The 27,481-nt window shown below is 43.1% G+C and overlaps 1 protein-coding gene and 1 long non-coding RNA gene across 5 annotated transcripts in view; one reads left to right on the top strand and one right to left on the bottom strand.

Moving 5' to 3' along the window:
* Positions 1-27,481, top strand: part of Eph (Eph receptor tyrosine kinase) — a 328,008-nt gene that overhangs the window by 147,143 nt on the left and 153,384 nt on the right. The window lies entirely within an intron of this gene.
* Positions 13,281-17,311, bottom strand: LOC147754942 (uncharacterized). The gene is made up of 3 exons (XR_015330376.1): positions 17,026-17,311; positions 16,040-16,335; positions 13,281-13,424 (listed from the first exon to the last, which is right to left on the bottom strand). It is a non-coding gene; the product is annotated as an uncharacterized LOC147754942 (long non-coding RNA).

Here is a 27,481-nt window from a genome sequence, read left to right as displayed (position 1 = left end):
AATGCCTAAAAATCATCTACATGGTTGAGATGCGATTACTTTTACTACGAAATCTCACAGGCCACATGAGCCAAAAGCTCAGTTCGATTAAGAATGGAAAAGAGTATTTTAGTTTAGAAAGATAGAGCAGCCGTAACAACGGCACAAAGTGGTGGTGGCAGCAGTAGCGTAAACAGGACCAACACTAAATCAGGACCCCCAATAACGATCCGGAAAAGACTCCGCCTCTAATGCGGGAAACATGTACGTATTACTTCGGGTAAGTAAGAGGGAGGTTTGGGAGGTTGTGCTACCGGTCGTGGCCGCTGTAGCAGGCCCTTTGTGAACACAATCGTAGCAACTACGCTGGGGCAACTCCGATGCTCGGAACATAGCGCAGGACTGGCCGACAAATCGAGCTACCAACAACGTGTCGAGCCACCTTAGCTGTACCCCCGAAGTGCAGCGACCAGCTGGCATTTCGTTCAGTAGGTGGTTTGTGCCACGGGTGCGGAATCTTTTCGAGGGTCATCGTTAGCGCTGCTGACGAGACTAGTGAACCAGCTCGGTGACGATCCTAAATTAGGTTTCATTTCGATGTAAAGAAAAGGCCTGTAGTTTGTTAAGTTCCCGACGGCGACTCGACACCCTCACTACGATCACGGTAACGACGCAATGGCGCCAACAATAACAGCCGCAGCAGCAGTAACAGCAACAAGGGCGATTAGAATTTGCGTTGGCTGCGCCCGTTAGGTTGCCGACTCTCGCTGTCCTGCGCTATATAAAAACGACACTAATTAAAGCTCGAAAACATCGCGGGAAACTTTGAGTGAAAGTGGAGTCAGACAATGGAAACAAGGATGACAGAAGCATCGGGGAGGGGTGTTTGACTTGGGTTGTGGGGCGTCGGAGTCAACCCAACGTGGACATTTCACGGTAAAGAGAAGGAAGTAGGGATGAAGTACTACCAAACTGTTGCCAGTTACTATAACATGGCAACGATCTGATTGGAAGACGCTGTTCGCGAATCCGCAAAAGGCCTTTTCTAGCTAGCTTATTATGTTATTTCATTTGAATAATGCATGGGATTAGGCGCAGCTTTGATCCTGCACACGCGTCACTTTGTATTACTAGACAGCTAATCGTTTGTCTCGTTAGGCAGCTAAAACGCGGTCACGATTGCATTAATATGGGGCTTCTGATTATTGCTTTGTGCGATTACTTTAACAACAAAATACTGAATGGTATGTTGGAATCAACAATGGCACATTACTAGGACTACCTTTTTTTTTCGCACTATTTACCAATTCAGAATTTATGCTCGCTGTTACCGTTGTGATCGACGTCGACGTGTTCACTTCAGACAGAGAGGTTAACTTTATCAGTAACCTATCCTAAGCACTGTTTAGGTTCATTGGTTCCGCCTCAGCCGCTCGAACGATTCTACTGTGCTCGCGGACTGGAATTGATGCCCAAGAGCGAAATCGCTTCCACTGCACGTAACCATAGCCTTCCCAATTCACTACGAGCTTACATCTTTCTTCCTTTTTACCCCTATTTTCAAGAAAATATCCAGACTGGTCTTTAAATCTGGTCACTTACATCGGTTTCTCTTTCACCGCAGACGATAGAGGTAATCGAAAACAGACTCTACCCGTATGTACGTACGTATCCAGTCAAAGACTCCGTGAAAATCTCCTTTCGAAAACCATTGCTCACGTTACGTTGGGAAAAAACCAGAGCCGCCGATACAGCGCTACCGTCAACCCCTTGGTTCATAGAAGCTTCACAGCATAAGGAGTTCCCAAGCAAATATCAAAATAGGAAGTGGCGATTTGAAGGGTGTTGCTAGGTTTACTGTAGTGTCCGCTCCCTGGCAAGATTTCCTTTTGGTTTATTTATCTGATCGTAGAAATGACATCATATGAAAAAGAAAACGAAGACAAGGGAAAAGGGACGACAAAGATTAAGAAAAAAAAACAAAAATAGGAAAAATGTTCGTATTGTTTTTTTAACGTTTTCCATATTTCATCTTGTATTACCGTTTTCGCCGTCGCTTTTCAGCTCCAAATCATGAGCAGCAGACGCGTCGGGCGGCCCTGACACAAATCGGCAGCAAACTGGAAGCGAGAGGAAACCGAAGGAAGAAAGAGGTTGGGAATCTGGAGGAGGGACAGGAGTGCCCGACAAAAGGGGCTATGTGTCTCTGTCCCTCTTCCTCTCTCGCCATCTTAGAGCTTTCGTCTGTTCGCTGAAGCTCCATTGAGTTGCCTCTTTTTTTTTCTGTTGTCCGCTTTTCCGTTTCTCGCCCGAATGCTTCTTGAAGTCTAAGATTGCGTTCAGTTTCTAAGGGAGTTGTGTTCCTCTGATGCATAAGGGGCTCTATTACGCTTCCTTCTCGGTCATGGTGCCAAGGACTTCCGCCAGAACGGTGTGACTACTGCCGCTAAACGGTTGGTGATGGTAATGGCGCCTCAACTGGTGCAGATAGCAATGCGAATACTAGTATAGGGTGGTTAGAATTAGGAGTGTATGTTTACCTGATCTCCTGCCGCGTCCCGCGGTTCCACTGTTTTATGGTATTGTTTACGAAATAGTGCCATCGATTTGGACGAGAAATGGCCCGATCGGCTAGGTAAATCGGCTAGAAGAGAAGGGTGAGAGGTACACTAATATACAATACTATAATTCTCACTATTGAAGTGAGTTCGAATATTAACTACATATCTCATGTCTGCGTGTGTATGACCGTAACTTTACGGTTGGCAATGTAATCGTCTTTCGAACTATTATATTGAGCTGCTATATTTGTACTTAACTATAATTGTAAGGTGCTGAAAAGGCATACGTGTTATAAAAAGTTGGGCTTTAATATAGTATCACTTGTATATGCGGTAACGTGTTCTCAATTTCATTTTTCCTTAAAGCAGCAGCCGGTCGACACCCGTGCAGCCCAAGAATACGTGCATTTATTGCAAGGGACTTAACACGTTTCCTAGCTGAGACACGGAAGTTATATATGCAAACGTATGATCTCTAATCCATCGTAGACACGATATACTTCTAGTCTATAATACGTTAGTTCGTTTAAAGAGCTTCTTTGTTGTCAACAACGTCTCATGCTGTCGTCTTATGCTAGTTCCATTGTAGAACGAAGCGGGTCGGCTACTAAGTACCCGTTCGTCTAGCCGGGCAATAGGCTAACGGGACGCCACAGAGAGAAGACTCAATTCATTGAATGGACAGCGGACGCGCCAGTAACGACAAGAGTGTCCGTTCATTCTATTAAGCGGAACGGTTGTGAGGCAAATTCACAACCCTTGTACCAGCCTGTTGCCTTATGCCGTGCAAGCATGTATAAGAGCTGATCGACAACGAGGTACCATGCGGCATGACTTAGTTCAGACAAACCTCGCGCCCCAACAACAACAACAACATTAACAGTAAGCATCATCTGTATTGGCGCTATTGAAGATTCTTGTGGAAATGACATCGATAACAGGGGGCAACGGCTTCAAACTCAAATGAAAACGGTATTGTTATTATAGCCAATTTTGATTGGCCTACATAGCCGCTAAAAAGATACACATAGCGAAATTTCTGGGTGCTGTTGGCTGGTTCAGACGTAGATGTGCGATTGACCAACGTAATGCCCGATGCGGCCTGCAGACAGCTCATCCGTCGATAAGGAGAACGAATGATCTGGTCAAGGGAAGCTCACATGAGTTGAACGCCTTAGATAGCTTGTTGTTTTGGCTGTAGCAGATGATAAGCTTACATGATTCTGGTGTGGTGCAGTAGCTTTTCGTTAACGGTTTAGGAAGGACACGTTGGATAGAGGTTCGCTGATTACAAAAAAAAAAGAAATGAAAAAGGCAAACAGTGCACGATGTGGTTCTTATTTTACTTTATAACTTTACTAAGGAACTTTACTAAGAAGAAGCGTGTGTGTGTGTGTTTTAGTGTGTATGGGTGTTTGCATTCGCATGTAGCGTGCAAGGAGATGGCGAAGTTGAATATTAACAACTAAAAAGTTGACTGAGGTATATAGACAACCGAAAAGACAGCGACATGATCTCGTGACGAAGAAGCAGGCATAGTAAAAACAAACGACAATTAACCAATGCAACTGAGGTATACTAACTAGTCAGCCTGTCTAGTTTCCCTATGTAGATGTGAGGTAACTAGCTAAGTAAACTTTAGTGCAAATAACATACAATGGAAAACTGCTTTAGTAATTGCTCAACCGTTCTTCAAACCGAATACCACTTTTCTGTTGTTTTTCTTCATTGTCACATCGTCGCTGTTATTTATTTATCTTTCGATATGTATATAGAACAAGTTGTTACTATCTATAATTAGCTATAGAGACTCGTATGTCGAGCGTGGCCGTCTTCAGACCCAGAAGGCAGTCGGGGCTACACGTCAGAACGGAACGATTTGACTCTTATTGGCATCGAATTCATCGTCTTCGTTGTACGTCGCAACGAAACAGCAATTAAATGAAGGCAGCCAGTGATTGAACGCGAGCTGACTCGTGCTCTGGCTGTTTCTGTCTGCGGGGTACGCAAAGAGTTGGCGAGATTTCTGTTTTTCGGTCGATAGTCCCGGGAGCCAATCGGGCCGGAGGAAACCACCGAGGCCAACAGGAAAAAGCCGCCTCGTCCAGTTCTCTGCCAGAGGAGACAGGAACGAACGGACGAGTATCGCCCGTCTGCCAAGCTACTTTCTCTCTAAACGGCCGGTGCCTGCGGAGCAAAATCGAGTTGTCATCGAGTTGGGCTTCAATTTATTTTCCTATCTAGCTGCTAGCGTTTCTACTGTCTCACATCTCATTCCGATTACTCTTTCTTTTCGATTCGTGGCAATGAGTGGAAAAACCTTCAACGCTGCTTCCAGGTGGGGCCGCCAAAGTGCCAGCAACAGCAGCGGCGGCGGCGGTGGCTTTCCGTCCCTATCTCATTTGCAGCGTACGCGAGTGGTCTGGTGGCCAGTTTGTGGAAATAGGGTTTGAAAGGCAAGCGGTAGTGGGAGGGAGTTGATAAACGAAGGGAAAAAGTTCTTCTTACTAACCGCATATATATATATACAAGGCTATTCGTCGCAGGCTTCAGGGGGGCGGCCATGGCGACAACGACGAGCCGCAGTGCTAGCTCTGGCAGTGGTAACCGAAACCGCTTTTCTATATACACTTTCGGAAAGCCAGGATTCCGTTTCCAATCAAACGAGGAGGGACGGGCGGCGCCACTCTTCCAGACAGGGGAATAGATGTTTTGGGTTCGTTTGTAAAACTAGCTTGTGAGACACCGACGATTGAAGACCTGACTCGTTTCGCTTCGAGTTCATTGGGTAACAGTTCGCCTGTCCGCGTCCGCTGGTTCGTCCTGTGTTTGTATCATTCAGGTCTTCTTTTACCTTCTCTGAGGAAAAGAGAAAGGGAGGACTTTGGTCGCAGTTCGATCGGCAACAGTGAACGTGATGTGAGAAGACGCATACCCACACAAACTCTTCTATATATAAACATCAACAACTATTTAGGTGAATGGTTTGAAGTAAAATTGTCAAATTCTAGCGAAAACTCATCGGCGAATGATATTTTGTAAGTTTTTCGTGATTATAGTCACTACAATTACTTGCGAAATCCTAAAAAATACGTGAACTAAATTAAATTCACACAAGTACACTGCAGTTGGATTGAATCAATCAAAAAAAGCACGGATTAAAGACGCAGCGAATGTTCGAATACGTGCAATAATAGTAGATAGTATCTATCATTATCTACTGTTGTGGCAACGTTGTCATATACATATAACTTACAAACTAAGTTAAGATGCAAAAGTTTGTTCCCATCAGTTTGCTGAAGTGAAGCCATAAACGATATAAAAATTCTACCATTTAATTGATTCATTAGCGTCGGCGAGCATCATTGTGTGTGCGTGTGTACACGCTGTTGGCTTCAAATCTCTCCGCATCTCCCTGCGTACTGATAGCTTCAATGGTGATCAACAGTACTTGTCAATGGCATATTATCATACATATGATGGCGATGTTATTGCGTTCCTTCATCCGGTTTCCGAGCCCCGCTCTTGCCAATTTTTTTTCCTAACAGACACCAGAAACAGCCAGCTGCGTCTGTTCTGCCAGTGAGTCAATGAATTGGCCAGTAAAATTCCTTTAGTGAGAGCGTACCTTGAGGCAAGCCTTGGTTTTTATTACTTGTTTCCATATTGGTAAAATTCTTGTATAACAAAAATGGCGGGAGAACCAACTATACCAATAATGTAACCAATGGCAGATCATCAAGCCACTATTGGATGATGTCCACACAGGTTACGAAGCTGTTCCAAACGTGTATGGTAAACTGTGCTTAGGGTTGCGAGCAGTCACTTTGATAAATAACAAAACTAAATGAAGGCTAGTCTTGGTTGAAGCTCAACCATTGGAACCTATATGGGTACGCTGTTTTAAGGTCTCTATATAGTTAGAACAAAAGAACTCAACATGTGCTGTATCATCTACATATACTGGAGCATAAGAATGACCCATGAAAAAAGCTTATTCATACGCTATCTATTAACAAGTCAGGTAGTAGGTGTTTTTTTTCCCTTGGTCGTTTTGAAGTTAGCTACATAGAGTAGAGTAAAATTGTAACTGTGTATTGCAGCCTTCGGACTGCTCGTATACTCGTTGTGGCACATGCAAGGCCATGTAAGGACACACATCGGTTCACAGCGGACAACACCTCCGGAGGACTATTAACCTGTTCTGGCACATTCTGATAAAGCTCTGTTTCTATCCGTTTGCTCACACACAGAATCTCTGTGAGCATTCTGACTTAGCTGTCTTATCTTTCTCTCTGCGATTTGTTTTGTCTAGACACGGGACCCTTTTCGAGAAGCATTTTCTGCACTCGCTAAAATGCTCTAGCACGGATCATGCGTCCATTTCGTCCAGACTCTGCTTAGTTCTGAGAGAAAAGCTAGAACTTATGTAAATCACCTGCGTTTTACGAAAATGCACTTTACCGAAAAATTGCGACCTTCCCTCTTCCACATCTGATTGACCTAAGGAGACATTGTCATTATTAGACGCCTCTCGTTGACTGCCTAGCGTGCGCGGGCCACAGGCGATAGACGACAGGCGGTAATACGGCTATCACTATACTGCTACTTCAGCAGATCATTTTATTCAGGTGCGGGCAAAGTTGGTGATTTGGGCACCAGTTCGCAGTTTGGACCTTAGCAAAGAGAGGTCGCACTTTAGTCCCGGCAATCAAACTTTCGGAGCCTGAGCGCTGGCTACGCGCAAGTTACAATAGTCGATAACAGTCGAGACGTGCTCCAGAAACACGACTTAGATGTACTTCACGTAAGATTGCTTTTTGTTGTCGTTCACTAGCGAAGCTTTTTTTCTCGGTACAACCTGTAACGAAAGGATTCTTCTCCTATCTATGTGGAAGTACTGTTTTTATGGTCCAAAGCTCAACTCTACTCCGGGATAACCTTTGGCTGTGTTTGCTTACTAAGACTAGAAACAGCTAGACAGAGACCAAACACCGAAAAGCCACAATAAGCTTTCGAAATCTTCTATAATGGTCTACAATCGAATCACAATTAAGATCCTTCTACGTGATTCCATAAATGGTGGAAATAGTTTACTATCGTGTTTATTATACGTTGTCCTGAGATCAGGCCAAAACCACAGGAAGCTGGAGAATGATTTTTCGCTACTTGCCGACTATCCCTCGAGATTCCTATTTGCATAGAAACGTTTGACGTGACAAAAAACTGATCCCGGTAGCTCGTGTCGTAACTTCGCCGATCCAGCCGATCATATCGCGGCAATGATTGTGGAACGCCCGTCTTAGGAATTTAGGTTTTAGGATAGGTCCTTAAGGGAACCTGAGCAGCCTCGTTGTAGGTCTCGTTAGTTGGTGATGCTGGCGAAGCGTTCAGTATTAAGCTTTCGGGTAAGTGCAATGCGCATATGGCCGTTTTTGACGTCAAGCGCGTCTACGACAATATTATTGCCAGAACTGAAAAAGATACTGCGTTCTTAAAATAGAAATTTATTGAGTTTTCTTTTTTTCAAAACTGAGCGTGGATACACGTACAAATTTATTGTGGATCAATTAGCATACGTTTCAGTTTCTACATATTACTAGATTGGTGATCTTTTGGGCAACGGGTCCCTGGCGCATGCTTCCTAAATTTGTTCTAAAAAGTCAAGTTTTAGTTAAGTGGCTGGGCGTCTATGACGAAGGAAAAAGATGAGTTACCTCAGTGGAAAAGTGACACAATTGCATAGTTAATCAGGGATCTGTCGTATTAAGGCCAGAGTGAATTAGTGTTCCTAGTGGCCAAGCCTTTCGCCCAGCGGCCGCATATTAATAACCGATAAAAAAGAAACGCCATAAATATTTCCACAAGTTACGACATTATGCTGCTAGATAGGATACCTATATACGAGAAATGGAGAAGCTGTTTTCGAAACTTGTAAATGCGTTTTTCTATAGATCAAGACGACGAGATATGTAGAATTAGGATGTCGGTATATATATAAACCAACCAAAGCGTCGTTATTGTTATTTTCGATAATATCAGCATTAACCTGAACATCTCTACGGACAGATTTCTTAGCCAGTTGCTATAGGTATTCATTGAAAATTCTGACCATGTGTGACAAGCATCGGTGGATGCTCCTATTCATATTGTTGGAGACCCCTTTAACTAGCCAAGTAATAGATTAAGCAAGCGCAAAAAAATATTCTGTAGCATATATATTGAACGTCGTACAATGCTGCTATACCAAAAATCACCATATGGACACGTGTGTGTATACACGTACCGATAGAAGCATCAATTTATAAAGTAGACCTGATCTATCTATTATGGCACGCAAACACTGCCCGGGAGTAGGTTTTATTTTCACCGTAACTGCATAGAAAATCTATGTTTTCCAGGCCGTATTATAGCAAAAAATAAATATAATTATTTGTGATATTTATAAAGAAAAAAAGCAACGTAATTCTACAATGGGAACTAATTTGCTACAATGAATTCCCGTCTATTTTCAGATTTTCATATTCGATTTATCAGATATTATAGGTGCAATAATTCGCCTGATCATACTATAGTCAGATATAACCTAATTAAAATAACGCCTACGATAAGACCATTATTTTAAGGCACTTAGATTTGCCATGGTCCTACCCAGAAAAGATAGTTCCTAAATAGCGTATGTGGAAAACGAAGAGATCACGAAACTCCTAAAAAAAGTTCCGGATAGGGGACGACCTTACATGGAACGCGCTGTCACTGTGAATCTATTCGAATTTAACGGAACGAATTGACTGTTAATTGAAGGAAGGGCATGACGCGGTCGATCGCTCTAACCTAGTCTTTTGTCGCCGCTGCTTCGAAAAGCCATTTTCCTCAGCGTGGAAATGGCTTGAAGCAAGAAAAAGTTCTGCTTCCAGAGGCATGTTAACATGGATAGGCGGGCAACAGACAGACTAAAACGATAGCAGATGAATTTCGGTTTTGTAAAAATGATCGCTTCCTCCGGTACGCCTTCTTTTAGGAGAAAACGTGTTGTACACTACATTACATTGTACTGTGTTACGACACTTCAATCAATCTGAATCTATCACAGATGCTTCCCTTTTAAGCTAGCGAACTGCCTGCCAGTTAAACATTTGCAGCATAGGATAGCTAAAGGTTAGAATAGACACTTCCAGAATCTGACGATTCTTATAGGCTAGCATTCTTGCATACGAGGTACACACATGTGCGAAAAAATGTGGTGTTCACAAGTAGCTGTACACATCCCTATCGGCAATGGATGTTGAAAACGATGCGAGATCCAATCTTCAAAGAACAGGAAAACAACACCGGTGCGATCTTGTATAACCAGCTTCTTTTTTCCGCTACCTCTATATTGACCCTTATAATATTTCCGCCTGCGGACGAAGCGGTAGCCTTTCGTCTGTGGGGCTTATTGATATACTACTGTCTAATGCCAAAGCGGTAGTTAGTTGATTGTACAACTCGGCTTCCTACCATTCTACTCAAATCTAATCTTAGCAAGACTCAACGTGTCCTACGATGTCATATATAAGGAAAAGTACTAAAAAAATGATAAGTGATAAATGAATTGTTGTTTCCCTTCAAGGTAGACATAATTGGGGGGGGGGGTTACATTCAGGTAATTGCTCTCAATGTTCAGGGTGACGTGTAGTCGAAAGCGGGCCCAGGGTTACAATGATTCGGTGGATAACAACGAAAGCATAGAATGCTAATGACAGACAAGTGAAACTCTTTTCCAGTCCTTGTAATCGGTATCGACCTACAGCAGAGCTCGTTCGATCACTAGGTTCGACAACGCCAGTACGGAGGCCTCTTACCAAACATCGATCGTCAATTTCACTTAACTTTTACCTATTTATAAGCTCAAAACGCTGCTGCTAGTTAGAAGTCATTCTGTGCAAAAGAATCACCTTCAAGCAATCTACGATCGGGTTTAGACAATTTGTATTATACTGATATTTTCAATTTATTGGCTTGTCGAAAAATACTGACGATTTTTCTGGGTGAATAACTTCACAGTCACCTATCTCAGGTGACATGGGTCGTGTGGGGTCGGCGTTAGTGTCATTCAGAAGAGATTTAAGATTATTAAATTATTAAAAAATCGCTATATCTTACAGTTACGATGAGGGCAAAAACGCTGCCCAGGTTGACACGAAAATGTGTCCTATTTCCGATCAAGATGTGTTATCGATGGAAATGATCTGAACGTCATTGCGTTTATTCTGGAAACTTTGATGTGAAATGTGTTTACCGATCAGTATTACATACAACACAAATTGTCGAAAAAATATGCTTTACGCTTTGTGAAGAAGCCCCGGGCTGATGCCAAACTATACGATGCTATATGAGCTGTCGACATCCGGCAAAACCACTGATACCTTGTCAACAACTAGGGAAATTACGAAAAGAAAAAAAAAACCATGGTAAAAATCGACTGGAAGCAGTGAAAGAGTAGTCCTTCGATATGTCAGTGCCAGACTACATACATAGTTTGGCTTGCCGGCAAAAATAGAGGGAACTTGGTTGAGAAATTTAACGCATCCGCGGCACAGCTCGGATTCTGTATCGTCAGATTATCATCTGTCTCAATCTCTGTAGAACACTCTCGATAGAGAAGTGTAACGTTAACGCAGAAGTGCTAAAATCGTCCGTTACAATTTCTGTTCAGAAATCGCAGAAGTCCAACGGCGATAGGATTATTGTGTTAGCAAAAAATCGACGATTAATTTTGTGATGTCGTTATAAAATATACCGTCTATTTGCTCTAAGTTCCTCTCGTAAAAACCGTCATTATTTTTTTCGATTGCTCGATACTAACTTGGGCTATATCCGTTTTCAGGTAATAATCGCAAGAATACAATCTGCATGCATTTGCATAGGTATAGTGCATATTTACGTGCGAAAATCCGTCGGGAACGCTACGTAACGCAGCACCATGCTTTGTCTTCCGATCGAATATTAGCAGAAAATCGGTCGGTATCAGCAGCAGCAACGGTAACGTAACAAGAAGCATTAGAAGGCAAGCAATATAGGGCACATTAGATAAAGACCGATAAATAAGATCGAATATTTGTTCTAAGATTTTAGCCACGTATAAGGCCTGCACAATTCCGTACGGTATGAATAGCGCCATATAGCGCCTTTAACTTCACATAAATATATGGTCCAGTTTATTAATAATCGAACCTACGATTTGGCTTTCCGTGCTAGGAATAAAAGTTAGAGCACTTCTGTTTAATATTTTACCCACTGCTATTTGTGGCTATTTTACTAGTAAATGGACATTTTGGTAAGCGTTCTCACTAACGTACTTACTACTCACCAAGTGTCGTCACGAAAACTCAGTTAGGCTGTACGACGCAATAGTTGCCCGGCAACACATTTTAGGTTCAGACAATTATTACGAGGCCGATAGCTGTTCGTTGTGACGTATCCTTCCCGACCTTTTACCCCCGTCTGGTCTACCCGTGTTCAACGCTTCTATCGCTGGCTACTGCCGACGCCGCTGCAGTCGCTACTGTCCAGGATTGCTTGCGTGGCCCGATCTCTCCTGATATCGATATAAGTGTTTTCCGATATGGAATATTGACCTCTGGAGCCCAGCAAAACGGCCACCAATGATCCAATTCCATACAGAGAAAGCTGATCTATGGAACGTTCCCTACTGTTTACGCTTTCGTTGTGGTGTTCCGTGACGACGGCCCGCGATAACACAACGCTGTGCTGCCATCATCAAACGGCTCTTTGAAGGGTAAAAACGTTGCCAAACGAAGCTAAGCTACAATGAAGTAGAAATGTGCTTCGGTACCAATAATCCCAGCGTAGCCACCGTAGCGGTTCCCCCCAACTGTCGTAGTCGCGGTTTTTTTATCCGCCCAAGTCACCCCTTTAGTGGCCCGCACGAAGCTTGCATCCCCTCACCGCAGGGCGAAACACCAGCAGAATTTGGTGTACTCGACTTCACCTACTGTGGGTGCCGGCGAAGGCCCCACGAACTCCACCTCCCAGAGTGAACCATATTGCCCGTCCCGTATCCGGTCGGACAATCAGTCACTGGGAAACGACACCCAACATTTGGACAACCCTCGTCATCCCCTTTCCAGCCCTACCTGTTCCCCTAACTGATGATTCGGATCGGGGGTAAGGGACAGGATCGATCGGTTTGACAATGACGGGAGCAGGACTGATGTCGCCATCTATCGATGAGGGCAAGACGCTCATGAATGCTACTATAGCCGGCAATGGGTGGCCGAGCGCAAGAAGGCTAAGTTCTCGATCAGGTCAACGATGAACAGTGACGACTTCGGCCGGAACAATAACAACAACAATACTATATTATCGATATCACTGGTAAGCGGTGCCCGTTGCCACATTAAGAAATCGAGAAAAGGAAGAAAGAGAGCCGATATCCATCATGTATATTTGACCAATGGGATAACGTTGCTCAATCAATGACATGGCCGAGCGATCCACCGTGTTCACGCCAGTCAACGTAATGCTATTTCCTTTGCTAATGAAGAAATAAACCTTTATGTGATACAGTTTGGATACCAGCACGAATTAGCTGATTGTTGATCCAAGGGGTAGAACATAGATAACGTTTAGCTTATTTAATGAACGGAAATGCTTTTACTCAGAAATTTGGTGATTAGAAAAACGAGATTGCTTATTAGCCGGATTAAGTTAATCGTCGCTGATAATATCCTCTATTACGTGAATATGTTGATCATTTCAATGTTCTTTTGATAACATAAAAGTCGGCAAACTGGTATATATATATATGTAACTTACCTCGTCCATAGCTATTACGGATAGCACGTCCGGATATATATATATATATATTACAAATTGTTCCTGAAAATGCAAACAAATAGCATCGTACTGTAGCATTTATGTCGATAAATGTCCTAAGTTATTATACCGCTCTGAGTATTCTATTACACGAAGTTTGAATTTTGTTTAATTGTTTAACTCATCCCTGAAATGCTTGAGGAAAGACTAATTCGAGTTTCTCATAGAACGCTGTATAACAAATGGATTTGTATGTATATAACATAAGTATCATTCAATAATTGATATCGTGACTTTTTCTCAGGATAAGCTTAAGGACTACGCCTCCTTAAATTTAAATAAATAAAGAGCTGAATTTATAGACGAATGTGAAGACTTCGATGATACAGTGTAGTAGCTCAACGAGTATCTGCTACAGTCCGAATACCCTTGCCGCATGTCGATCTGCTATGACCCTGCTTCACTGGTATATGCGCTATATAATAAAGTAGTCGTTATACTGTCTTTTGCTCCTTTAGAGATTACATTACCCTTTCCTGGTGTTCGGGTCCGTTGATTGTAAAAATTCTATCGGTGCCATTATGCGCTTAACATTAGGTCAATATAACAGAATTCTGGGTTTGAATCTAGACCCAAAACGGCCTTCGATCCCCCACTGAAAATCCGAGCAATAGGAAACGCGCTGAGTATTTCGTATGCACCCTGTTTCTCATCCAGTCTTTCCAGATTGCGCACATTGAATACCCACGTACCTATCAGATCCTTGAAGCAATGTTTAACAGCGGTATCGAGAGGCCTGTCATGAAGAAAACCTGCGAAAATCTGTCAATTTCGAAAAAGTATGGCACACCAGTGACCAACCCATAGAACATAGCGAGCGCATATGGATGAGCAGAAATTTGCAGTAATATAATTCGTGACGCGGATGAGAGGAAATTAGCACAGAAAACGATCTTCATTTATTCAGAAAATTGCGCTGAGTAAGATAAAACGCAAGGAGAGGCGCGCAGTTACGTAACGTCTGTTCGTTTGCTTTTTTGTGAAGGTTTAAACTACTGACATTTTATTTTTTTAAAAATATGTGTAATACATAAAGAGGACCGTTTTACGTATGCGTACCATACAAAGATGTAAATGATTTTTTTATGCAAAAATGGAAGGCAAAGCAAATGTATGAAAGTGAATGTTCCTCGACCTTGGTTTTCTTTATAACCTACCAACGTAGCTATTTAGTTGAGCATTATCTTGATGTACTCGAAACAACTACCAAAAACCCGTTGCATTCCACGCCTGGGTTTCTCCCGTCTATTATAGAACGGTTTTTGTGCTGCTTTTTCAATATGGTGTCGACGGCTGGTGGGTAGGAGAGCGCGGGCAGAAGCGGCAATGGAAAACGTTTTTTTATTATTTTAAATTCAATGGTGGCCTGCGCAGTACGAGAACAGAACAGAAGACGATCACTTGGTATTCGGCAAGAAAAAAAGAAGCACGCTGAAGTAGTAGCAGCGGCAGTCCGTCTTTTTACTTTCCTCGCACTGGCCATCGACTCTTTCTGTATTTTACGTTTTACCCCCGGGGCCCAACCCAAGCAACCCCCGTACGCTGTCGACTCCAATTCTCGCACCGTTTCACTCGAGTTCGTCCGCGAGCCCGACATAGCTCTGGCCATCAGCATTTCAGTTCAACTGCAACAGCTTAGCCGAAGCGGAGATGTCAGCCGCCTAGCTACCCGACCGCTAGCCGGCCCTTCATGTGTCTATGATTTTCTGAAACGAGTTTGGTCATACTACACCCAGCTCAGTCAGTTATATTGCTATTGTCCATATGCAGCTAACGACGCTGCTGATTATCTGTCGGACTTATTTCATATTTTTAGCTTAATCTGTTCTTATGCCCCTTGTAAGCACATAGCCTATATCCATGCAAATCCCTTTTCACAAAATGTATGCCGACACTAGTTTATGTAGTGACATAAAGCGATATAGCTGGATAGCACACGGCAACACAGCTAGAGACATCCGCCCACGAGTGCTTGCGCGATGGTTCACGTAATGGGTTACCGCACCATCTTTTTTTCCCCTCTTAACCGTGATTGGGGGCTAATGTTTGCTGCCGGTCGCTGATAGCTGGTGCTTTTGACATGAGCTGACGCCTAGGGACCGTGATCGAAACGGCAGTTTTTATTGTTTCGTGCCAACTAACATGACACATGGCATTACCACAACCCTGCTTGATAAAGGGCGTAAACATACGCTTACTTCCCTGCCGAGTATAAAGACGTTGTTGCAAGGTCGAATGAAAGAGTGTTTTGCATATTGCTCTTGTATTGGAGTAGCCATTGTCCAAAGAACGCTCAAAGAACCCAGTGAACTGTGGGGTGTTAGTCGAAAGGTTTTGCTTGAGAGGATTGCTGCTAGACAGGGGCTAAAGTGGCTGTAGAAGTGACGACCTTCGTCGCGTCAACACTTTGAAAGTTTTGCCTCCGTTACGCATTCACTGGAGGGCGGCTCCGGGAAAAAGAGGGCGAAAAGGAAACAGGAACTAGTTGGCAGGTTTTCGAAAGATGTAGAACCGTCCGCCACACACCACCCGGAAACGAAGTCTGTGGCACTACCAATAGTAATTCAGCTGCGACAGTAACAACGGCAGAACTTACAAACGCTTTGCGGCAAACCTACCTAGCCTGAGAAAGGGGGGCGGAAGCAGACAGCAGCCGGCCACTTCCTCGTCACTACCGTCAAGGGCTGCAAGTGCAGGTTGCTCTTGCAATCCACCTCAAACTTTTCTCCTGCATTCTCCATCGCACACCTTCATGCTACTTCCGTTATCCTCTGCTAACTCCGTTCATCGTGCGTCCATTGCATCATGACGCGGTCACCGTGAACCTATTGCCTGCCCCACTGCTTAGTTGAATGCTGTTGGGAAGAGGCGCTCGCACCGTTGAACGTTGCTTCTGCGTTTAGCCGTCCGAAAGCTGAAAGCAAGCAACATGGAAAAGAAACGTAACTCACTGACGGTACTGTGAAGGAAGACTTGTCAATGGGTGAGCAGGACGTCAGTGGAATGAGAAAGCCGGACCGCAGAGCCTGGCAAACGGAGAAAGATAAAATGCGTAGCTGTGTGAGGAAAAGGGAACACATCGACCTGGCTTAGCATAGCCGACTCAGCGGTCGTTGGGAACTTGGAAATCAGCTGTGGAGGCAGTGTAGAACTTGCTCTAGCGTTCGACACGGGGCTGCGGCTGGCAGTTGACTAGATTTGTATTAAGACGTTCTTTTGTATAGATAAGTGGATGTCCACGCGCTGTTGAATTTAGAATATCAGCAAATTGATCTTTAAATCCTAAAGCCTTCTATCTTTACAGATACAATATCACATATCACATGCCTTCGATCTTTACAGATACAATATCACATATCACATAGAAACTTAGAGCTAGAATGTAAGCTTAGTTTCTCTGCACGCTGTGGCGCACAAGATGGATTATTAATAAATGCGCATTTAATTATATTTCCACTATGATTTTACTGTTAGTCCTACAATATCTTTAAGGAAAACATCAACAGTCAAAATACAGATACTAATGTATGAGCCACATAGATATCTATTATACTAGAAATTATTTAAATGATTTTGGATTTGATCGAAAGCAAATTGTAAAAACCAATTGTGTTGCACGTGAAATCCTTCCCATCCATAGAGCTTTGACGAATAAACTGCAAAGTGCTTCTCTCCGTACTGGGTAATTGCCATAATCTAAGACTATCCACTGACGAGATGGTGTCCACCCGTTCCAGGTCATTGACTTCAGCATCGAAGTAAGCTCTCTTCGATAAATCGTGCGCCTCCAAGGCGCCCAACCTTTCAGATCGCCGTGGACGAGGCTTTAATAGTTGTTTAAGCCTAATTCAGTTTACAAATTCAAACTGCACGGTTTAACTGACGCTTGGCACTCCTGATATTCGTATCACTTCACCTGCCATCAGTACTTCGACCGCGCCGAACCACGTCCTACGTCATAGCAGGCCGTCGTCACAATCGACTGTACAATTGGGATTTGAAGAACTTCGGATACTGATGGGCGTTGAAACTATTGGGTCGCTGTTTCAGTGCAACAGGAACCAAAATATCTATTATAGAAGTTTGTTTTTCAAATCGATGAAACGGTGATTTCGTCCGCACAGATATTTTCAGTTGACGTTGCAGCATCCGAAGCGGTGGCTACCTCGTGTCTCGTGGCTAGCTGCTGTATTGCAGAGATCTGAACGTAGTAGTTCCGAAGTTTCTCTACTCTTAACAGCATCAAATGCATCGAAAACCACATCGTTGTTTCGACCGAGTCGACTGTCTCTATCATTCATCGATGGGAGTTGTCCTGTTAATTCAAATAGTCACCATTGGTGCGACTTTTTTCCAAACACTTTTATTTCTTAGGATGCCAAGGACAAGGTGTCATAGTTCAGGCGGCGACTGAAAGAACCTCTCAATTTCGAGATTCGTAGAAGGGCTAAAAGGGCAAATAAAGCTAGAAAGAAGGACTAGTTTACGAGTGATGCTCCACTCTTTTACTCTTCGATTTCCACTTCGATGGGAAGTGATGTTCTCACTGTTTTCGCATTGTTCAATGAAAGCGCATTTGGATTGGGCTTGCGTTACTTTCCCTAGTTGCTAGCCGGCTTTCCGACTTTCGATTTGCGGCCTGATGACACTTCTTGCCGATGAACGAGATGAGGTACGCTCTCTTGCTCTTGTTTCAACATACGTTGAGAATTGGTTGCGGACTTTATAACTGCTACTACCGGTGCCAACGCGCAGTCATCGCAGACGCGATCCGTAACAGTGTGGCTTCGACTGTGTTCGATGCTCTGTCGGGCGCGACGTAGAGATAAACTAGGGACCTCCTTCTGGTCGCCCTTTCTGTTCTAGCCTTCGCGTGTGGAACAGGAGGAACTGTTGCATGGAATAAATCGATGTCGTTTAGCCGGGCACCGATCTATAATGACAAGCAGTTCCCATTATGAACCAGTCGGCCTTCCATTCTCGACATTCGTTCCCAGGTCAGCCGGGTGCTTTTATACAATGGCAGAAGTCTGTTCCGCTGTGTCAATAGGTTCCATCAAATTTCACTGAGCAATCGCTAACGTATATCTGGTAGTGTCCTGATCAAACAAATCCAGACAAATCTGCAAAGCAAATTTTCCCTGTATTTACCACACCTAATATTTAGTTCAATTCAAATATGGCATTCAATAGTAGGAGCGTATCATGTATGACAACTAGGCCGCAGGAGATGATTTTTGGACGTCCACATTAGCCTAAAAATAGCCTTTTGATAGGTCAACTAATTAGATAGGAACACTTTAGCGCCCCCTTGTGAGTAACGAAATGGCGCAATCTACCTACAGACTGGGCCGCTACTTCGGCGGGTGTGGGCAGAACGGCAAAGGTCCATATCGCTTTTTAAAAAGCTCGTCCCTAAGATTCAAATATTTTGGTATCGCGGCGCGGAGAAATACTCTGCTGAATTATGGCATGAGCTTAATAAACACTTGTCAGACGACAGTCGTATCTCCGACGTGTCCACCACGTGTACAATACGGACGTTGTAATGAATTGGCCGACTTGAAATTGTTAGTGTGCGGAACGAGACAAACGCATGAATTATGAGCAGACCAGTGGAGAGTAATCTTGCCACACGGCTATTTTCAAGTCCGTAGAGTAGGGGAGATAGAACGAACGACCACTGTGAAGAACAGACGGGACCCTGAAGGACAAAAGAAGTTAATCTATAATAATGTTGTACTTCAAATATTCCATATATAACTATATAGATCAAATATTCCTTTATATAACTAAATTACATTATCATTTTCACTAAATTCAGGTTTCTTTTCGTTGTCGATAAGGGAGATTGGAGCATATGTGCAGTAGGTCAGCGTTGACTACAAACGCTTGCTAGCAAAAAAAAAAGTAAATACGGATTAACCGATTGACTGATGACCAAGTATATGGGTTGGGTAAAGAAGCGGCACGGTTGATAAGAGATCGTTGAATAATAGGCGTTGTTGCGAGTAATTACCAATTGTTCTAAAAGTGCCTCATATATGGGAGCGGGGTACATGTGGGGGGATAACCTCTGCAGACACACGTGCATGTTAGCAAATGACCATATTACAGCTGTAATTTGTGTCACTGCAAAACATATTTTCCACATCTGGTCGCTTCTGTTTTTCAGGACAAATGCATTTGTTTGCAAAATGAGTGAAATTATCATCACTATTCAAGCGCCATTCTGTCTCGAATATTTTAATGGGATTTTGGCGCGAAAATATGAACGAGTACTACGATTCCCGCGCAGCTTTGGATCTATCGTTCGGATAATTTCTATATAAAGTGCCTCTAACGGGGACACCATCGGAAAGCTTGGAGAACACGCTTGATTAATGGAAAGAATGGCCCTAATGAGGGTCTTCCGGGGTTCAAAAGCTCTGGCTGTGGGGGAACAATTGCGTTGAGTGTTAAGGGGTGCGGAGATGATCCAAAGCATCGCTGGACAATCCAACTTCGAAGTCAACAAAGGAATTCGCGTAGGTCGGACTGTGCCAGAGTTGGCCTGGGGTGTTGCGCCGCCTCTGAGTCTCTGCGGTGCTGGACATTGCTGACTGTAATCTAGCGACGAAACGAAGCAGATGTCTAATATGGCTCTGATCCACGCTGGCAATATTCTAGCGAGGGAAGGCAAGATCGCAGGCACCGTTCATTCATCGTGTGTCCATAGGTCAAATACTTTTTCGGTAGTTTGTCGAATTAGATCATGATGGAGAGGGAGAACTAAGATAAGGCAAGGTACAGGTGTTATAACACGGACTTTACGTATATACACAGAAAAGAGGTATTATAATATAATAATTATTCCATACGAGCGAGCCATGGTGAGAAATGACATCGAAGTGGAAGAACGGAGGTCGAATTGGAACTTTTGATGAAACCACCATAGGCTATACGTGTTCAGCGGCGAGAGTAATAGAGTTAATCGATACCGATTCTATGCATTTTACCAGGTTCTGATAACACCTGAGATTATACTTAGTAAGGTATTATATTTCTTATCTATCGTATATATTTATTTACGTGAATCATTATAGCTTCTAATTTCTAATAGTTGCTCGTTGTTACATTTATTCTACTACAAGCAAGAATTGCATTATTTTACCCGTGCTAATATTGTGTATCTTTTTTTTTAAACCATGTGCTCGAAATAACTCCGCCTGATCCCCTATGTGGGCTTCCGACAACAACAGGTATGAAAATTACAGTTTTTTTTTTTTTTTTGTTGGTGAAAACGTATCAGTCGCTGTCTACGAGTAGCCCTTGCGTAGCTTAACTATACACAGAAGAATAGCGTAATTTATTATCAACTTATATGATGAAAAAAATATATACGCATATTTTTGAGTTGTGTTACGTTACACAAACGTTTAACTACTTATCTCGTTCTATTAGATCGTCCAGTCAGTCGTCTGTGATCCTTTCTATTTTGAAAAAAAACTCTTCAGCCAACAGTCCTTCAGACGCACTATTATGGCGGCGCAAAGCTGTCATACAGGCAGTTTCTTCACCACGTTTTTCTACTTCTTTTCACTCGCTATTTGCTGTCCTTGTGCGTCGCTAGCGGTCGCCGCTTCACCGCCGTTGACTCTTCCCTCGTCCCTAGATCTCTCGGAAGAAGACGTTTGAAAAATTACCATGAGAGAAAAATATCTCAAGACAAAGAGTGACCGAAGGAAAAACAGAAACGAAAAAGCCGCATATAGCGCGATTATCACTATGCTCTAGGGTAGTGTTGTCGCCAGCCAGGTTGCGCAGGAGCCATTGAAAGGATCACGCAAGGGACTGGTACGCAAAAGATAACTATGAGATTGGACAGCGGTAAGGGACGTATGGGGGAGGGGTGGAGATGTTGCCTGTATAGGCTCTAGAGGACCCAGGGGCCGTGAGGGGTTCGGATAGTGCCGCTAGCAATGGCAGCGGCGGAGATGCTTTAACGGGGAGAGGTTCAGTGGAGCATGGCGTTCCAAGTGGAGTTTGCGTCTGGTAAAGTACAACATCCCTCGTTTTATTCACGGCAGCTTTGGCGGGGGGCGGCGGAGGTGGCGGCAGTGGCCGCGGCAGGTGGAGGTTCGTCTTGAAAAGCTCGGGCTTCGTCGTTGCCGGCCGCTTTTTTGTGTGCTCTTAAGAATAAGAAAATGAAAGAAAGGCGAGTGGACGATGACGCTGACGACGCGGAGGATCTGAAAAATGACCGCCGAAAATGATTTTTGTTAATGCGCTGATTTTTAATTCATCATTTCAAACTTTACCTTGTTATTGTTGGGAAGTAGGTACACCTTTACGTTTTCCTGCATCACGGTTCAAACAAGGGTTGCCGCTAAGAAGAGTCTCGAAGTGGTTCACTGAATAAAACTAAGAATGCCATCCAAAGCTATAGGTTCTTATGAACGATACAGAGCTCATTGTTTGGTTCAGTAATTTCATATATTTATAATTGTTTTCAGTGCATGGATTAACTAGCCCTTCGAGTCTGCCTCGCATTGGTGGCACGCTGTTTATACGTTGACAAAATCGTAATAAGCCTAACAAACAATAATTGTAACATGTCTATTTGTGCAGTCCTTAAATCTAGATTCTTCCCACAATCGTTTTCCTAGTTAGACGATGATATAGAACTGAATAAAACAGTGGTAAAATACATGTATGCACCGAGTGCGGCCTAGCTATGAACAATACTATCCGCCTAAGAATTTTGAATACGCAAAGAAGAACCTGGGGAACTAGAAGCCTGTTTACTTCTCCCTTACCAAGTTGTGAAACTTTAGAGTACGCAAATTGTGCCAGCCGACTTCAATGGCGACGCCAGCAAGAAGTTCTATTCGGACGAGTCGAACATGAGACAGAAAAGCAGATCTTCGCCGGAAGGCCGCCGAGAGAATCCTTTCGACGGATTTCTCTGTCGGTGGAGTGTGTTTCGTTCTTAAAGGTAAAAGCAGAGAAAATGCTCCATGTTTATGAGACATGCTTCGTCTCGTTTCTACATCCCTGGCAGTCGTCTGAAAAGATGACGGCACGCGTCCCACCGTACGCAGCAGTCATTTTTCAATATTGGAACAGAAACGCCTGTGCGAAAAATAAAGTGGACAAGTTGTCTAATCCATAGTTGTGTTGTGATGTTACGAAGAACGGGACGCAAAGCGAAGATCTGGACGCAAAGTGAAGATCAGAACGAAATCTGCATGGACAACTGGTGAAAGTGAATACCCCATGTCTAAGTAGTCTTTTTATCTGTAATTGCGTCATGTTATTAATGCTAACGTAGACAGAAGCAGCAGCTGATACAATTCGCTAACTATTAGGCCTATCGTAATCGATCAGAACATCGATTGTGACACACAAAATGACGCTGTTTAAGGCCGCATTGTAGGTGTCCTCGGTAGCTCGCGCAGTAATTGATCGCCAGAAATACTGTATTATGAGAAAGATTGTATTGGACACGTTCTACATAGTGCGTCACACAGAAAGAACGTAATCGAGCAACGTATCTGTGATCATCGATAAACGCTGTCTGCTTCGTAGGAAGTAGCATGAAACTTGAATGAATGTTTGTCACATGCCCTGCGGTACATGTCAGATATGTTGATTCACGATCAGTTAGGGATACAGGGGGAGCGAACACGAGAACGGAAAGATGATCTATTTTAGAACGGGATGGGTCTCATTTGCTTCAAGAATCTAACTCATACGTTTATTTAACTAAATAATCCCAGTCACCGGTTGAAGCTAACTGTATAAACAGAACGAAACAGCAACGCTATTTCAATTAGTGGGTCTCGCCTACGTAACAGCCCAGAGTAATGAGTCCCCGAAATTTTCATATAAGAGGTTATTGTGCTTCAAGTGCATCCAGATCCTTCTCCACTCACAGATGCATTGGAATAGCGGCCTATATATATATATATATATATATATATATATATATATATATATATACATATATATATATATAGATGCATTTTTTCACAATGATTATAGGTCATGTGCAAAGTAACCTACATTTAGTATATCAGCTGGGTAATAGGTCTCGACAAACGTCGCGATTATACAAGCTTTAAGGGTGTCTATCTACTTCGAGCTGCTTAGATTCGAACAGCTCATTACCTGTTGTACACCGAACATGGTACAATACAAGTACTCCTTTCTCTATTGATAGCCAAAAAAAGGCATAGATAAATTACACTCGTATGGTTCTGCTAGCTAACTTATCTGGCGAAATCGCTCGACATTATTGGAGAAGCTTTCAATTGGCGAAAAACTGCCCATGAGTGAGCCCCTAAGCCTTTGCGACGATATGGTGGAATACGAGGTAGACGCTTAACGGCGAACTCAGCTAGCTTGCGGTTTTGGTGCCTTGGCCTCATCCAGCCCCACGATAGGCCCGATTAAGGCATTCGACTTTGTCTAGCAGCGTGATTCGCTAATCTGTTGCCGTCGACGGCTTTACCTCGGCAAAACTGCTCTCCTTTTGCTTCTTTGGCGAAATTCAGCCTGAAAGAGGCCACTCTCTTATCGTCGATCGAGTCCATCTAGGCTCAGCAAGGGAGATTTTCACCGAGCTTATATTGTCTCGTAGATAATCGTTGCTTCGTTCTGCCTTAGTCGTTCGCGTGCTCGATTGCGTACTGGTTTTAGCTTACGTGGCCTTTTGCTGGCCTTCGTCATAGACACGATAAATGCTAGGGCCCTTTTAAGGTAGCTTCGTGCCACCGATATTCAATGATGGGCAAACAAATCGTTGTTTTTGCTTTTATTGCTGTTTGCCATGTTGTGCCTTGCTGCTATAGTTGTTAGTTGTTTAACGAACGACACATGATAATAAACAGGAAAATAACAATAATGGTAAGAAAAACAAGGGTATTGACTTTGATCTGAACAATATTTATGAAGATATCGGTGGCGACAACTGAGATGATCTACTGGCAACTGGAGAAGCTAAAAAAGTTAAAAAACACTTCATCAACTTCTTTGTGAAAGAATCGACTTAACCGATTTGGCACCCTGTTCCTGTTGGGTGCCGTCTAACTCGCTGAGCTGTGACCAGCTTTTCCGCTCACGTCGAGGTTATGGTGAACTGGGACTTTTCGATTTTCGAGCCGACAACCAATAGCTAGCAACGGAACGATCAGGCTATAGGAAGTAGACGCGTTGACAGAGACAACTCATCAATAATAACCATCGTTCAGAGTCAGTTCGAAGAGAGATTCGAACTTATCGACCACAAACGACCATATAGGATCGAAGCGTAGTGAGTGGGGCAGATGGGCCTGGGCAGGCGGTATAACGAATTCGTAGCACCGACAAAAGTTCAGCTGGTCTTCGGCTGGTCATGCCGACGCCGCTGAGTGACAACAGCGCAAACCTGTTAACGCCTGCAGGTTGGATGCTGCTGCAATTATCATCGCTTACTGATCATGTCTATTGTTGTTGTTCCTTATCCATTATGGCCTTTTACGTCTGCACGCTTCGTTCCACTTTATGTACGGAGAGTGATTGACAATAACCGACATTAGCTTAGGGGCACTAGAACACATAGCAAGGCCATATTCATTAGGCAATAGTCATCATCACGTCCTGACTTAAGATAAATTTAATCGTCTACCTGTTTCGAAATACAAAAAGGACCGAAAAGGGACGATGTTGACAGGCATATCATAACAAAAGAGGTATATCCGAAAGACGTCTACACCTAATCAGAGTAAGACAATTTATAAACATTCGTTCGACCTAGCTTTAAAGATGGGCGCGGAAAGCAATATATATATATATAGGATTAGTGTTTGAAATTCCATAGCGTTGGTGTTTCGTGTCTACCTTTTTGTTTTACTACTTCACTCTTCTTTTTCAACCCTAATAGCGTTATCAGCACTCGTTCTTCACTAACAATGTTTATTGCTTCCGCTTACCCTATAAATATCATTAACGAAGAGATTGATTGATAACTGGAGAGCATCCAAACAAATGAAGGTAATTTTCCATAAAAAGCGGAGTTGCTTTCAGCAAAATGAACGATAGCGTTTTCTAATTTATTTATTTTTTTTTTGCTTACCCACGATCTATTTGTTGAACCACGGAAAAAATTAATGGAAAAAAACGCGCAAGAGACGCGCCCGCGAGATAAAGTACCGCTGCGTCAATCACATTCGGTCTTTGACTTTAGCGAGCAACAAAACGCTGACGTGAACACAGAAATAATACAATAGACAAAATGAATAATTACGCACGCAGCCGCTACGCACCGAGCTCACATCAGCAACTGAAGGCTCCCATCGTTTCTTCTCTTTATCTTCTTTCTGCTGAACGGCGATCTATTATTATTTCACAGCCACTGTAGTTAGCTCTCTGAACGGCTCCTAACAAGCGCCCTGCTTATGGGGTATAATACGCCACGACAAAAGTACCAGAAGAAGCCGGAAGAGATAGCTAGCGAGCGATCGAGAAAATTGGATAGAGGACAACGACGGCGATGATCATTTGTGCAAAGATGGTCTAATTCCCTGTACCAACCCGTCCCACACGTGTGATAATATTATGAAGGCTGATGTTGAAACATCATGGCGGCTATTGCTGCGGTAGAGTCTAGTATAGTATAGTAGGCGAAATATCGTACGCTATAATAACGCTGGAATTGTTGTTGTTGTTGTGACTGGTTACAACATCGTTCCATCACGGCATAGTCATGGGGAAGCAAGTGCAGAACAAAGGTAAATGTCCAATCCAACCAAGCAGCACCTACAAAAGTAGAATTTTACACAGCTCCCCATCCCTAGCTGCCAGGAGCAGATTCTACTACCTAACATTTTTTTTTATATGAAAATTTTGTACTTTGTAGAAAACAACGATACGGATTGGCATGTAGCGATTTCTCAGTGATTGTTTTGTTTACTATCTTGTAGTAGTCTCGAGGCCAGTTTTTTCATGGCATAATCCTGAAATATACCTAAAAGGGCTATATTTAGACGTTTTAATGTATCGACTGCATACATCGTATCTGCTCGAATTCGAACGAATGCAGGCCGAACTTACTAATCCGCTCGCTCCTCGTGTAAGGGACAATTTGTTAAACTTGAGTATGCATCCCCTCAAACTACGAAAAGGTGGTAAGAGCACCACTTAACAGACAGTTACCTAGCTCATAAATATCTCATATATACTGATTCTATTAGGGAACTACGGCTAACATGAGCCACTTGACCTTAAACGTTAACTTACAGTAAGTATCCCTGTAGCAGCGTACCCGAATCACATATTATAAAAAGAAACAACTAAATCTGTTTCCACTCAGATGTAGAAAAAGGCAGGACATTGAAAGACCGATATCGAAACCATGTTATTGGTATGTGTTAGACGCAAGTTGTCTTCGAAATAGAAGTTCTGAAGCTCTGAGAAAGGAATTCCGAGAGACTACTGCAATTTGTCCTATTTCGGAACCGGAAAGTGAATATCGTTCCTTAGCTAGTTCGACACAAGGTCTGCACCATCTCCTGCAGGTGGCACAAGCTCTTCTTTAGGATAATGAGCTTTTTTAACGAAAAATAGCTAAATTTTGATGCAGAGCTCGAAGATAATTAGTTAATAATAAAAATAATAATAAGTTAGCTGATTCATGGATCCTATGGGAAACTGTTTCGCATCCCCTCCGCTATGTCTAAGTAGATTACTGTTATGCTCGTCAGGCTTAGGGTCATTTCATGGCCTTTTTTATTGCTTCATACGACAGCCGCTGATCTGAGAAAAGTTCTCGCGCGTTACCCCGTCGTAGCCTCGTACAGAAAATGACTACAATTATCAACATTAAAACCGATCAAAAATACTCTTTCCAATCGACAGCGGCGACAAATCAAATAGGGGTATGTACATATTAGAAACTACTATATAGGAACGTTGTTGTAGTCTGATATAAATACTAGATTGCCTTTTTAAATTATCACGCGTAATCATTGGGTAAGATACTCGATTAATCAACTTTTGCTGGATCATAACATGGACATAACGTTTAGCGATTTCATATA

This window comes from Varroa destructor, unplaced genomic scaffold, assembly GCF_002443255.2.
Source record: "Varroa destructor unplaced genomic scaffold, Vdes_3.0 BEIS01000006.1, whole genome shotgun sequence".
NCBI lineage: Eukaryota > Metazoa > Arthropoda > Arachnida > Mesostigmata > Varroidae > Varroa > Varroa destructor.
Note: the sequence above shows the minus strand (reverse complement) of the source record. Positions and strands in the feature narration are given on the sequence as shown.